At 44.0% G+C, this 16,118-nt stretch overlaps 2 pseudogenes; both read left to right on the top strand.

The window, feature by feature from the left end:
- Positions 1–2,408: 2,408 nt before the first annotated feature.
- On the top strand, positions 2,409–6,188 carry LOC116524965 (annotated as a pseudogene).
- A 6,569-nt stretch (positions 6,189–12,757) lies between these two features.
- On the top strand, positions 12,758–15,880 carry LOC116524966 (annotated as a pseudogene).
- The last annotated feature ends 238 nt before the right edge of the window (positions 15,881–16,118 follow it).

Here is a 16,118-nt window from a genome sequence, read left to right on the forward strand (position 1 = left end):
TGAGATCCCAGATCCACCCAAGATTCCTGGTGTTATTCCAATCCAAGGAGAGGTCTTTGGTACTCTTTTCGAGCAACAAGAAACTCTTGGCATGAGTGGGGGTGCTGTCCCAGACTTGCCTGTCTTTTCTGTTCCTTCAAATTCAATTGCCACCTTTAATGCTTCTTCCAAATGGCCTGAACCCCAAAGCACTGTCCCACATGGACTTGCAGTCCAGGCTGCTATACATATCTACACTTTTGGTTCAATTCATTACGTACTCCTCAGTCAAACTAAGAAATTCACTATCTCCAGTAATGGCTATAAGTAATGTAGAAAGTGAGAAGCAGGTTCATATAAGCTTCCTGACAGCTAACACTCAAGGGCTCCCATAAGGTACTGAGAGGACTCTTCCATGCTTCACTGGGTGTTGCCAAACTTCCTATTGATTTTCAGATTTGAAGGGTCTCCTGATGATCTGGTTTAACACCTAGGGTCACTTGGTTTGAGCCTGCCAAGAGGCATCTGGAGGTTATAAAGGCAAACAAGAGGCCCCAGAAGGAAAAGCAGCCCAAAGTTTTACCTGTTTATTGTCAAAGTCTGCCTTAAATTGCCCCAAGTCAGAATCCATGGGCTACAAATATGCCCATGGGGAAGAAAAATTGCAATAGAACCTGCATCCTGTTGATAAAGAATGAGCATTACAGGCCTTGAGGTGGAGAAGTGGACATAAAACAAGTCACATTTAACTTATCACATCAAAGGACACTTCAGTGCTGATGTCCCAGAAGCTGAAAAATTGAACACTCAAGAAATGAACAAATCCTCCAAAATTGTTCATACACTATTTACCAACTGAAACATGTCATTTTAAAAATTCTATGTTCAGTATTTCTGCAAGATATTACTCTTGTTAATTCCTAACAGAAACTGCAAACCTTAACACTATGAGCTCCGTTGCTACAGATAGGAGTTGTGATCAAGGGCAGATGTAATGGTTTAGTGTTCCAGTAGCCTGGCTTTAACTGCAGTTCCTTCCCACATTCTTTCACTCTCCAACAGAAGTTGTCAGGCTAGTACACACAATGAAGGTGATCAGCCAAAAACTCCAGAGAATATACCAAGAACCAAAATTTTTTTTCTTGTAAATCTGTTTTAGTTCTTTGTCAAGCCCATTCAAAAGTGGGCAAATGATATGAACAGATACTTTACAGAAGACATACATGAGGCCAAGAAACATGAAAAAATGCTCGTCACTGGTCAGAAATGCAAATCAAAACTACATTGAGATACCGTCTCACGCCAGTTAGAATGGCGATCATTAAAAAAATCTGGAGACAACAGATGCTGGAGAGGATGTGGAGAAAAAGGAACACTTTTACACTGTTGATGGGAGTGTAAATTAGTTCAAGCATTGTGGAAGATAGTGTGGCAATTCCTCAATGACATAGAAATTCCATTTGACCCAGTAATCCCATTACTGGGTATATATCCCAAAGGATTACAAATCGTTCTACTATAAGGACACGTGCACACGAATGTTCATTGCAGCACTGTTTACAATAGCAAAACCTGGAACCAACCCAAATGCCCTTCGATGATAGACTGGACAGGGAAGATGTGGCACATATATACCATAAAATATTATGCAGCCATCAAAAACGATGAGTTTGTGTCCTTTGTAGGGACATGGATGAACCTGGAAACCATGCTCAGCAAACTGACACAGAAGCAGATTAAACACCGCATATTCTAACTCATAGGCGGGTGTTGAACAATGAGAACACATGGACAGGGAGGGGAGCACTACACACTGGGGTCAGTTGGGGGAAACAGGGGAGGGACAATGGGGGGTGGGGAGTTGGGGAGAGAGCATTGGGAGAAATGCCAAATATGGATGATGGGGACGAAGGCAGCAAATCACACTGCCACGTGTGTACCTATGCAACAATCTTGCATGTCCTTCACATGTAGCCCAAAACCTAAAATGCAATAAAATTTAAAAAACAGAATATGGATATCCAGTTCAATCAAGTCCCTTATTAAGGAAAGACAGCGGACAAAAATTGGAGCAAGTGGGAGCCATAGAGGCCCTGACTCAGCTCTCGGAGCTCTAATTAGAGAATTTCTCCCCAAAGTCAAAGAATGAACTATCAGAGCAGAGAACAGCCAGTTTGCTTAACTGCAAAGCTATCCTCTACAGTTTAAAAAAAGACCTCCAAGACCCCAAACTTACAAGGAGAGTCAAATTTTTATCAGTGTCCATCTTAGGAAACCACCGTGTTAAATGAATTTTTCCAATGGGCGAACTACGCTTGTCAACTTATTTATCAGCTCAGCTACTAACCAAGTATCCACAAAGTCACATGAATATACCAACCTCAAACTCATCCAAGACTGAAATAAAAACAAGTATTGCTCCAGCGATAATGACTCTTGACAGTTATTCCGAGAATTTTCATCAGTTGCCACCAAGAAATAACAAAGCGAGGCATTGCAACCAGTTACTGGACAGCAGCAAAATTTTGAAGTCGGCTGATCCATCATGTCAGATGCAGCCCATACTCAAACTGAAGATGTTGCAACACATTTGGAACAACTTTAAGTTCAATGACATAAAACCACAGAACAAGTTGCAAGTACACCAAACCTCATGGCATGTGTCCCGATTTTTGCTGTACAGTACAACAGAAACCACGTTCAAGTGTACAAAGTAATCATGGTTCCTCGTTAAAAAAAACACATCCCAGAAAGATAAAAACCAACCCACCAAGAGATGGGTGGAAAAAGCAGCCCACGTTGTAAGTCATTAAGAAAATGATCAGGGGTGGGAAACGTTGTCCTATACTTATAGCACAATGACATTTGGATGGCATCGAAATTTCAAGTTTTTGTCCACATGATGTTCCTACTATATTGGGGGAAGTTTCTTCCTTAATCCAATTATGGAAACCACTAGCTCAAACGAGGTCCATTATGCAACCCAAAACAGTATTTCCTGTACTCAAAATTATGGAGATACCCTAAATCAGCAGAGAAAAAGATGTATTAACCTTTCGATTCACTCAGCATATTTCATCTCCAAATGAAATACAATGGCAATGTTCACCGATGACATCTGAGAATTATAAGCTTAAATGGCGAATATCAGAAAGTCCAGCCCCTCCACTACACCTAGCCAGTGTGTCAGTGTGATAGCCGACAATGACCAGATGCAGTTTCAGCAGGCTGAGGAGCAGCTTATGAATCAGACTGCCAATATAGCCTGGATCTCTCATGAGACACCCTTAGAGTCGGCACTAACTCTTAGGAATGTAAATATTCTATGTTCAGGTGGAATTACACTGGTTTCTACTAAAGTGAAAAGGAAATCTGTTCATCTAGTGTTGGAATATAAGAGCTGTCCACAATGGAAAGTACACAGGAAAATTTCATTATCCCATGAACTTTAACCATACAAAAAGTCTAGTGTCTACACCTTAAGATTTTGAACTGTCCACCTGCAACTGTCTTGATCGAGTTATACAAAAAGACACAGGCCCATATTATACACACCTTGGGGCAGGACGAGTGTTGCTGCTGTCAGGGTAATCATGGAGAATAGGCATGGTCAAAAAGGAAATGCAGTAAAGATAAAAATAGTGTAAAATGGTATAGAAGGGATAAAGCTCTCATGGGTGTCAATTGCTAAGTGGGTTTTAAGCAGCAGCAGTGATGAAGAAATAGTTCTTTGTTTGGTCCAGCAGCATACAAGCCACCACCGTCCAACTTCTGTGATGGTGGTGCTCATGGCATGGTGTTGTATTTGACCGAGTGTAGAAAGTTATCACAAAAGTATGCCAGGTTGCAAGGTCATTTATTTATGCCGGCGACCACAGAGGACTCACGTCTCTCCAACCTGTGGTGGCAACAGGAGGGTGCCACGATTTTTTATACCCAAAAAACCACCTTGGGAGTGGGGGTAAGGGGCGGGGATGAGGATGAAAAGGCTTCAGACATTCCGAGGGCTAGTGGATTCTGTAAATTACCTCCTGGGCAGAGATGAGGGTGGGGGTCTCCAGACATTCCAAGGGATGGGGACTTTTGTCATTCCGTTTGTTACTTAAGTGGTTTACAGAAGTCAAGATATACATTTGTTTACACATTATCTGGTTAAGGTGGAAATCACAGACCTTAGTTACTTATTACAAGTCACAGGAGCCAGGATGGAACTAGCTTGGGCTGCTTAGTCTGGCAATTGCCGGTAAGCAAAGGCTAGCAATTCTGGCAGTTACTGATAAGAAAAGGTAAACAGCTTTACATAGTTTTGAAGACAAACTAACAGTTCTATTTACAGAGGCCAAGGACAGTAGTTATTGTGAGGAGAATGGGGCAGCCATTTCAACTTATCTAAAAACAGTTTTGCATTTTATAAAATAATTTTGCTCTGGTTCTGGCTCTAGGCCAGCACAATATCACATTGGGATGGCATCTCTTCCAAAAGCTGATCAGCTATACACAGTTCAGAGAAAACTCTAATGTCATACAATGGGCATCCTACTGATGGAAGATGTACAGGTACAATTTGAGGGTACATGTCAAGGAATTGATCCAGAGACTTTTGGAGCTTCATTATCTTGTCTGTTCATGGAGTATGTCATTTAATGGCTGTAAGTTTGGTAGACACCCAAGCCCCACAAGACTTAGTATTGATCCAGCCTCGTCCTTACATGGAAAAACCTTGAAGATTAAATTTAGAGTTTGTCCACATGATTAGCTCCAATTTATAAGCAGTATGCTCTAGTAGCTTACCAGAATCAGGTGGAATATGAAAATGTTGCCCCAGAATGTTGGCTTGGCAGCAGAAAGGTCGTCCCTTCTCTGGAGTCACCACTTGCCTGAAATTCTGTGCCCACCCCCACAGGGACATTCACAACACGAATGGAAGCATGGTGGTTTGTACTTTAACTCAAGGAGATAACCACCCTTATTCCTTAAGATGAGCGGCTCCAGGTGCTACCTCTTTCTAAACTTTCAGACACAGGCAAGTTTGGCTCCAAAGGATGGAATGGAGGCCAAGATCAAATCTGGGATCATTGAGGTCCTGGCATCCCACTGGGTGGGGGGGGGGGGGAAGTGTTTCAGCCTGTTCCCTCTTCTGGGAACAAGAGGACTATGATCATCATGGAGGTTCTTGCATGTAACATAAGGGCAGTGGAGAAGAAACTTATTCTTCTGCTTGATTTGGGGAACAACTCAAAAGTAAGGCTTTGCCACTGCCAACCTTGGGGAGTAAAACAGACCATGCAACCTGCAGTAAAACCGATCCCCATTTTACCTGACAAAGTTCAGACAACTCAGTTATCTGCTGATGTCATCTTTTCACCCAACAAAGCCATCTCCAGGATTCTGCTGGTCCCCTAAGACTGCTTCAGCCACACCAACTCCATTGAATAATCCAACAGCCTCGTGTGGATTTGAAGCAGCCCTCTCCACTGCACAACACCTTCGGAAAGACTCAGCAGCGCCAATGCAGCTGACATTTCACAGCTTGGCAAAGTTGCTCCTCTCCCTGCCCTGTCTGCTCCTGTGGAGCCCCTTGTTAATTCTGAGCCTCCCACTGGTGTGACTGAGCCACTAATGTCTCAGCTGAACTAGCAGCCCTGCTTCGTCACCTCTACAAAAGACCTTGCCTCTTCCCCAATGGAAGATGAGCAGCATTCTGAAGCAGATGAGCCTCTATCAGGAGCCCCTATCTGATGACCTCTTGTCATCTGCTGAGGAGAAATTGCCCCACATTGAAGACTAGTAGTCAGACAATTAGCACATCCTTTTGGATGCAAATATTGGATTGGCCATTGCACCTGCTCAGGGCTTGGTTTTGATTGTATGTGCCTGAGGAGAGCTGCACTCCACCACTCCCATTGAACATCTCAACCATAGTAATCCTACCTCCCTCTCCCCCTTGTTAGCAGCATGAAAACCTGAATAAGCCCCAACACGGTGTTGAACTATGAAGATTAAGGTTGAGGCTAAAGAAGCTAAGAATGAGAAAATGAAGGCCTCAGAGCAGAAAGACCTGGCAGCTAATGAAGGTCCACAACTGTTCTGAAGCAAACGAATTAAACCAAATTTCTTCTCATAAGGCATTAACATTAACCCATGACAATGTTTGTCACCATGTCCCCTTATGCTCACATGTTGCGGGGTCCTGTAACTATTGTGTCTGAAGGCTTTTCTCCCCCTCTTAATGCCTTTGCTAGTGTAGTGCATTTTTTCAAGGTGCTGTTTAAAGAAAGTCATGTTGTTTACTGTATCTTCATCTCACCCATTTCAAGTCTGAGATGAAATAAACAGGGTGGTTATTCCCAACTATTTTGAAAATTGGTAGAAGGTACACGTTTTAAGTGAAGAGTTTTAGTTTTAAATACATAAACATTTCAATTAGGCATTAACTTTGACTCAGTTTGGAGCTTTAAATAATCTGTTTACTTAGAAACAAGCATTTTTAGAGGGGTTTCAACAGGTTCATGTTCTATGATGTAAAATCAAGAGTGTTAACTACACAGCTTCTGATGCTTAACCACATGTACCCAGTTAAAAGTAAGCTGAATTATTTCATGGTGCCATTGCTCCAACATCTTCCAATCATTGCTAGAAATTGGCATATTTTGAAATAAACTTGAGAAATATTTTAAGAGAAAACATTTCCTGTGTAAAATAAGTCGTTAGTAATCATTGGAGGCTGTTCATAAGTTGTAAACGTGTTTTAAAGCACTTTGTTTTTAAAAGTAACTTGAAATATAGTGTGAGAATCATGCTATTTGTGCCTATTTGCATATAAGAGAAATTTATCCTTTCGTATAGAGTTCCATCTTAAGTGGAATATGTTCTAAAAAAGAGGGAGGGGACAAGATGGCCAAATAGAAACAGCTCCTGTCTATGCCTTTGGGCACCACATACACAAACTGAGCTTTAGTCAGCTTTTGTTTTTCAAAAATCACTGTTTCCACCCTCTGGAAGGTACCATTCACCCTCTGAAGGTCCCATCTTTACCACATCAAGTCTTTCCCTGATGACTTTGGCCTGCAAATTAGATTCTTCAGCTCATCTACTAGTCAATTCTGGTCCGTCCTCTTTCCAGCTTCCCACTCATCCCACTGAGCACACTAACACGCTCACTTGGGCTTCAGGAGTTGCAGGCTCCCACCTCAGACACTGTTGTGGAGCTGGAGCCCAGGGGTGCTCCTACTCCCATGAGGGGTTTGAGCACACACAGCATCCAAACATGAGCCACAACCTTGTCCCGTGTCCCACAATGGGAGTAAGGGAACTCTTTCCTCTGGGGGCTTGTCTGCTATATAAAAAAGAGCAAGTTAAAACAGAATGGTCAGGGTATGGAAAAAGATCTGACAACTCTAGGTTAAAGGAATGTTGGCTTTGTTTCCCTTCAGAGGTCTAGCTGTCACATGGGACTGGAGTAAAGCCCTGGGGCAACCAAAGGCATCTTTTGCTGGAAGACTCCAAGACTGAACTCCATTGGCCAAGACCCCTAGACTTTGTTATGGTATCTCTTTCACAATTTGAAATGGCTCCCATTTCTTTTATATGTTAACGGTTTTACTACAGACTGCAGCAATTATATTAAATGATGGCTTTGACTCAGCCAAAAGGTATAGTTCGGAACCATGTGGTCTCTGAGTTGCCATCCCCAGCCCCATCCCAACAGCCACAGGTCCACGTGGTGCATGGTGCCTTCCCTCCCAGCTCAGGTGCCTCCGTGTCCAGTGGCATGCAGAAGCCATGCACGATGTCCACAAAGGGCATGGAAAACTACAGCTGCTTTGGGGCCCTGCATGGAGGTTCTTCCCCTAGTCAGTGAATACTGGCTAGAAGAGGGCAGTTCCTCAGCAAAGGCCCCTCTGTCTCCAACCTGGAAACCTGTAGCCATAAAGTGGGAAGAGGTATTCCTATTATCATGCCTCAAAGTTGCCTTTTGGCCTGGCATACCCCTGTATCGTGTACCCACCAGCCCCAGACCCCAGCCTCCCCAGATGAGCAGATGAACAGATCAGACAAGGAGATGAACAGAGTGGCAAAGAGAAAAGGAGCATATGAACTCAGTTTGGTGGGGGCAGTCAGAGACTGATCACTGGATGACCGAACTCCAGGGCGAGATTGTCTTCTCACACTATTCCCTTTCCAGCTCCCCACCCATCCCACTGGGAGCCGCATCCACCACTCAAACTTCCCACATTCATCTTTCAAGTTTGTAACTTTTCCTGGATGTCAGGCAAGAGCTCAGGATACAGCAAGCGGTCACACTGGCCCTCTGCCTTTGCCAAAAGGCAGAGGGTCCACTGAGCGGTTTAACCCTTAAGCTGTCTGCATATGGCAAAGATAACACATTGTAGCATGTCCACTTGAGATTTGGGAGTCAGGTTCCTGCCCTGCGTGCTGCTGTGGGCTGGAGCACAGGGTCCTGCCCTGCCCATCTGCATGCTCCTCATCGTGTAAGGTGTTTAAGTGCATGACAGTTGAACACACGAGCCACACCCGTCACATGTCCTGTGATGGGGCAGGGGAACTCTTTCACTAGGGTGGTGCTTATAAGCCTGAGAAGTATTGATGGCCAGTGCTCAGCAAAGCTATGACTTAAATTGTCCAGGAAGAAAGAGGGAAGGGAAGATATTATAATAGACATAAGGGGAGAAAAATCAAGATTATGTCCAATTGGGGAAACCAGAAGACAGTGTTCACCAAGGCCACGAAATGATATGACATGGACACCAACACAAAGTAGTGCAGTGATGGTTTTCCTCAGGCCACAACACATGACAGCAGAGGTAGTCAGACATAGGCTTACAATTACCTATGGGGATAAGGAAGCTATAGTGAGGCCAGGTGGTAACATTTAACATCAAGTCAGAAGGCTGCAGTTCTGTAAGAGTCAGAAAGGTGAGAGGGGACACTAAGGGGGCTTGCCCAGAGAGCTGTGGAGATTACGTATCGTCCCCCAAGGACCAAATTAGATTTGCAGCCAGCAAGGCTCTGCTCACCACTTATGAGCAACACAAAAATGGAGGATCAGAAGGCTGAGATAGTGTCAATGTTAGGGCCATTCCCCAAACTCATGTCAGTTTCTAGATTAAGAACTCATTGAAGAGATACCTGAATTCTTAAGTAGAAGAGCCCCGTAAAAGCCCTGATTATATACCATGATTATCTCAGTTCTCCCTCAAGGCACCTGTGAATTTCCTCAGACAAATGTACATTGGGGAAGTAACAGACTTTGAGAATTACTCAGTTTGAGTCAACATTGATATCCAGAAATTGGAAGTATAGTCATGGTTCTTCTATTTACTACATAGACTAGTATCTAGAATAGAGTCCCTTGCTTTCAGCAGTCCAGTATCCTGGATCCACAGACCCATTCACTGGTTATTTTTCTAGTCCCTTAAATTACGATTCCAGGTTGCTCAACTGCCATATAGACTTTGTTCTGAAACTGCCCTCCCCACTAAAATAGAAAGCTTTTTGAATGCATGATAGAGAACTTGGCAGTTGGATCACTTTCTATTCTAGATGTAAGGATCAGAAAGTTCATATTCACATGGGATAGAAAAACCTCATACAGTTCACCTTGGGCACATTTACTCTGTCATCTGCCATAGTCCTAAAAGACTTGGACTGCCTGAACATCCCAGAGAACATCATGGTTATCTGCCAAAAGAATGAGGTGCTTTGTAAGGTCTTAGACACATGCTCCAGAGGGTAGACACAAATACAATTTTTAGGACCCATCATGTCAGAAGTATTTAATTAGGTCCAGAGTTACACTGAACATCTCCAGAGTAAAGAAAGACTTCATCTTGCATCTGCTATCCCAAAGAGGAGGGCACAATGAATAGTAGGCCTCTTGGGATTCTGGAAATGACATTGTCATCTTTGAATCCTGCCCTGGTCCATATATCAAAAGTCATAGAAGACTTCCAACTTTAAGAGGGCCCAGAGCAGGAATGAGTGCTACAGCAGGGCCAGGCTTTGGTACAAACATCACTGCTACTTAAGCCTTAGGAACTGACAGACAAGTGTTGGAGATGCCAGGGGTAGGAAGAGATGCAGTAGAAAGCTTATGCAATTATCACTATAGAGATCCCTGGTATTTTACAATTAGTCCTGTCTACAAGTAATAAGATTGTAGATCTTTTGAGAAATAGCTCCTAGCATTTTACTGGGCTGTGGTTATGGGGTACCAAGTGATCATGTATTCAAAACAGCCTATTATGAAATGGGTTTGTCTGACCAACAACAGACTTCCACGGGACCTGCCCAGGTTTATAAGATGGAAGTGGTTAATCTGAGACCAAGCTGTACTGAACCAGAGAGCATAAGTTGCATGAGCAAATGACTTAGGGCATCCACAACGTTTGCACCAGTCCTCCTTCCTCACATCCAATGAGTGGCTGTACAGAGCAGTGCCACATGTCCAACTGAAGCTAGAGTCTGCTTAGATAGGTTGGCTAGCTATGGTCTAAGACGCATGGCAAGTGCATTACAGCTGTATCTGGGGCAGTTTCAAGAGTGGAGAAGCAGTCTTTGATTAGTGAAACTTGATATATGTGGTTATCTACTTCCTGTGGAAGGAAAAGTGGCCAAAGATAATTTCTCTAGATGCCTGGTCAGTGTCCAATGGCCTTCTGTGTGGCCAGGGGCTTAGAAATGGACTAGGTGATTAGAAGCAAGGAGAACGGGAAGAGAGGCATAGATCTGAGTATATGGGAGTCAGGCCCAAGTTGTGAAGATTCTTATATCATTAAAAGACATCTACCGAAAGAGGCGATGAACCATCAAGTAGATGAAGTCATTTGGCCAGTTGAAGTTAGCTAGTCTTCATGTTCAGCTCACAACTGGAATTATGGATTATAAAATGGCATCAGCGGCAGAAGATCCTATGTATGGTTCCTGAAGCCCAGATGTATTGCTCAAGGTGGCCACTTAGTGGCAGTTCAGAGCTACATTGAGCCTTTTATTTTGGGATAGCCAGTCGTTTCTACTTCGTTATGTTTTGGTTTTGGGCATGTGTTTGCTTTTCTTGTCTAGAGCTTTGGCCATTAGCGATTTGATGGCTTCCAAAATTTCTCATCTGCAGGCAAGACACCCGACACAGCACAGAATCAGAAGAGTGAACATATTTCACAGGAAGGCATATGCAGGATGGAATAGGGCTGATGACAATGGGATTTACTAGTATAACATTATCTCAACTACCAGAAGCAGTTGTCCTCAGGATATTGATGGCTTCTAAGAGCACAACTAAAGCATTATCTGAGAAAACATTTCACAGAAGCAGAATGTCAGCCTTCAGAATGCATCACATGTGTCGAGATCTCCATGGTGCCGAGTCTCCAATAGGAGAGGTCTATATTCCAGAAGACATGGTAAAAACAGAACTATCCCATGTATAGTCATTTCTAATAGTCTACTAGGAGACTTCCCATCTCTAGAAGTTGTGGCTCTTTAAGGTTGGAGATTCCTGGTTTCTATAGGTTTATTCTGGGAAAGGGACTCAAGGTCCCATTGAGCTACAACTCACAGCTGCCATCAGGATACCTTGGACTCCACTCCCCAGGAATCAACAAGCGAGGAGTTGCCATACTGGCAAAAGTAACCGATATTGATTAGCAGGAAGAGTGTTGCCTTCATAAAATATAGGAAGAGATGCGTAAAATATGTGAAGCCAGGTGATCCACTTGGACATTTTCTGGTGCTTCCTTATTTTTGCTATGGGCATACATGTGAATCATTACCCAGGTAAGGGTATGGTTAAATTGTCAGCCCCCTCAGGAATAAGGGATTGGGATCAGACCACTAGGTAAGCCATTAAGATTTGCCATGGCGATAGTTGAGGGTGCGAAGAATTGAGTAGCAAAGGAATGAGGGGAAGAGCTGTGGCTTAAGACTTCAGAGAGAAAAAGCCTAGTTTGTTCTACTAACCTTAGTTTCCCTTCAGAAAAGGAGGTCCACTGGAGCTATGAAGGGGATACTCCCCACATCTGTTTCAAGGAGATCCATGCAGTGGAAAAATGGACTGTGGTAGCCATGAAAACATGCCTTTCAGATTTGAATGCAGACAGCATATAGGATGGCCTTAGTCACTGTTCTGTTCTCCAGAAATACATGGCTTTGTCTAGGTTCCACCTTTCCTTCAATTGTTTGACCAATGAATGAGCACAGAGCTATTAAGACAGGCCTAATCTTTTGAGATACTGGACTCTTCATAAGTGCCCTTGTTCAGGGTCTCCATTAACCTTTCCAAAACTGTCTTAGAGATTCAGACATCTAAGACCCTCCTTATTTTCCTTCCACCCTCCCAAAGATGAGACTTGCATTGTGACCTCATGGCTCCTAGCTTCTGAGATCACCCTCTCCATCTTTTATGGCCATTTTCTTTCCAGCCCCCTTTAAGTAAGCCTCTTAGATATCTAGTTCCATCTTTATCTGCTCTCGGGAAGACCTATTCTAACACAATTATGGCAAGTCCCGCAAGAAAGTCTTCAACTTTTTCCCACAGCAGTAGGTCCTTGTGAAGAACTGATACCTTTTATCAGTAGAGTCCTCCGAGATCTCTTCAAAGAATTCTCTCAAAGCCAATTGAGGAATAAAGGGACTCCCTGAGGTCTGTCCTGGGGAGACAGTGCGGCTCCAGGGGGCTGACCTGGCAGGAAGTGGCCGCAGTCCGTTCCTGTGCTTTGTGTGCATAGCCTTCCCCCACAACATACCCCTTCCCACTCAAGTCATGCAGCCCCGTCTCTCCACTGTGGACATTTGGGGCAAACGGCTCCCCACCTCTGGGATTTTAGTCTTTACTGTGCTGGGAGCAGCCAGGCTCTTCCTGGAACTGCCCACACCCCTCGCACCTGTGGGGGTCCCCAAGCTCCAAAGTTGTAGGGGTGAGCACCAGTTGCAAAATTTGCCTGAGGGCTGGTGCTGGCTTGGAGCTGGGGGCCCTTCCATGGGCTGCCCTGCAAGTGTGACCTGGACAGCAACCAAAACCTTTTGCGACTGAGGGCAAGAGCAGTGCATCCAGATTCTCTGAAGTGAGACTTTCTAGAGGACCAATGACTGTTTTCTGTGCTTTCATTTTTTCCTACTGTTTCGATTGCACCATGCAAGGCCTTCCAGATTAGTCAGGAAAATGGAAAAAAAAAAATGGCCAACTATGAAAGACCACCAAGGCAGCCAACAAGATTGTGGCATCAGTCAAGACTTTAAGCCCTGGAAAAATTAAAGCAATTAGGTCAAGAAAGATGATAAAACAGAGCCTAAACCACCCATACCAGTCAGAAGCCTGACAAGAACTGGAGTAGCATGCTTGAATTTGGACAGGACTGAGGTTCTGTGTCAGAACCCAGAGTCCTTAGTCTGCAATGGGTTTTACAATGGCACTACGAAGCCCCTCTTAGCAGGCAACTCTCCCAACCCCCACTGATCATAGCCATATCCAAAAACGTTGCTTTTCTAAACCCTTAGAAAGTGGAACATGATTGTGATAAGATACCGATTTAGGATTAAGACACTCAGGTAATTCAGGTGGCTTGCATTCGAACCAAGTCCTTCCTGATATACACACTAATATTGGTGTGCAAAATCCCTCTTTAAGAGGTAAAAGAGCCAAGAGACAACTCAGTCTTGGTCCCAAACAGCTCAGGATTCAAGAAACAGTATCCCCCACCCACAGCGACCCTGCAGCTGAGATCCTTCCTGGGCCACTGGAAGGGACACACTGTGGTGACGGACTATTCTCTGAAGAGACATTGAACGATACCAGTGGTTCCCCAAAAATGTTTTCTCAGGACACTGTGGTCCTTTGCCCCAAACAGCAAGCCCCAAAGTTACCTCTCAAGGAAACCCCAGTATTCAGTTAGAGTTGGGTTCACAAGTAGAATCTCTTAATTTATGCCAATTCTCACCAGGATCCCATTAGGAGTGAACATAATTGCTACCCCACCTCCAGTCTAAGGTTCAATTCAGGTATAACCTTATTAACTGTGTGGCTCCTAGGAGTTCTATGTCTCTTCTGTAATAAAATTCCTGTTGGCAGGCTCAAAATATTGACCTTTGGTGCTAAAACCAGATCATCAAGAGACCTTCAAAGCTAATGAAAATCAACAGGAAGTTTTGATATCACCTCTGTCCTAGGACAGGCCTTTGATTTCCCACTTCAATGGGAACTTTTTCCGGACTGACGCAGGTCATGGTGAGGCCGTGGGTGTGACCCCAGATTCACCCAAGATTTCTGGTGCTTTCAGTCCAAGGGAATGTCTGATAGTATTTAGACCAACAAGAAAATCTTGGTATGAGTGGGTGTGTTGTCCCAACTTGCCCCGCTTCCTTTCTGTTCCTTCACATCCTATTGCTACCTTTAAAGCTCCTTCCAAATTGCCTGGGCCCCAAAGCACTTTCCCATATGGACTTGCTGTTCTGGCTTCTATACAGATTTTTGCCTTTAAGTTCAGGACACCTCAAATTCAAAAATCTGTTACCTCCAGTAATGGGTATAAGCAATGTAGAAAGTGAGAAGCAAGTTTATATAAGCTTCCTGCCAGCTAATACTCAGGGGTGCCCATTATCCTGAGAGGACTCTTCCATGCTTCACTGGGTGTTGCCCAACTTCCTGTTGATTTGTAGCAGCTTTGAAGCTTCTAGATCTCTTGAAGCTTCATGTGCTACCTCTTTGTAAACTTTCAATCAGATGAGTTTAGCTTTAAGGAAGGAAAGGAAGCCAAGATCAAATCGGACCATCAAGGTCCTGGCACCCTGCCGCAAAAATGGAACATGTTTTACTCAGCCTGTTCCCTATTCTGGCAAGAGGGCTGCAATGACAGGTTTATTGCACATAAGGACAGTGGAGAAGAAACCCGTTCCCTGAATCAAGCAGAACAGTAAGGCTTTGTCACTGCCAACCTTAGGGAATAAAACAGGCCATACAACCTCAAGTACAAAATGAAACCGATCCTGATTTTTATATTAAAAATTTCAGACAATACTAAAACCTATTCGCTCATGCCATCTGTTTCTCACCCAGTAAAAGCGGCATCTGCAGGCTTCTCCTGGTCCCGACAACTGCTTCAGCCACACCAATTCCAATGTAGAATAATCCAACCGCCTCGTGCATGTTTTAAGCAGCACTCCCCACTGCATGATACTCTTGGGAACACTCAGCACTACCAATGCAGCTGCTTCAGTAGGCACCGGCATTTCAGTTTGTAGTTGCTCCTCTCCCCATCCTGTCTGCTCCTGTGGAGCCCCTTGTTAATTGAGCCTCCCACTGGGGTGACTGAGCCGCTACTGTCTCAGCCAAACCAGCAGCCCTCCTTCCTAACTTCAAGACCTTACCTCTTCTCCAATGGAAGAAAATGATCAGCATTCCGAAGCAGATGAGCTTAGATCAGAGAAGCCCTTATCTGATGACCCCTTGTCACCAGCTGAGAGGAAGTGGCCCCACGTTGATGAGTATTGGTCAGTGAGCACATATTTTGGATGCAAATGTTGGAGTGGCGATCGCACCTGCTCACAGCTTGGTTTTGGTTGAGTGTGCCTGGTGAGACATGCATGCTACCAACTCTCGTTGAGCATTCCAACCATCATCCAACCCGCTTCTTGTCTTACCAGCACAAAAACCTAAGCCCCAACATAGTTTTGAACTAAATGAGATTGAGTTTGAGGCTAAAGAAAATGAAGATCTCGGAGCAGAAAGACCAGCTAAGCTAATGAAGGTCCAGAACTGTCCCGAGAAGGAATCTTTCATTTCACTTCGAAGCATTAACATTAACCAATGACAATGTTATCATGTCCCCTTATGCTCACACATGTTGCAGGTCCCTGTAACCATGGGTCTGAGGCTTTTTCCCCCCTTTGACTTTCTAACAGCACCTTTGAAAACACAATGACTAGCAAAGCCATATTGTTTAGTTGATCTTCATCTCATCCATTTCAAGTCTGAAGTAAAAATAGTTAACAAACGGGGTGGATATTCTTAACCATGACCGACTGACAATTGATAGAAGGTGCACATTTGAAGCAGAAATAAGTCTTATATAGTTTTAAATACATGAAAGTACTTTGGTTAGGCATTAACAGAATCACTCAATTTGGTG

This window comes from Sapajus apella, unplaced genomic scaffold (genome assembly GCF_009761245.1).
Source record: "Sapajus apella isolate SASKATOON/1434 unplaced genomic scaffold, GSC_monkey_1.0 scaffold47, whole genome shotgun sequence".
NCBI lineage: Eukaryota > Metazoa > Chordata > Mammalia > Primates > Cebidae > Sapajus > Sapajus apella.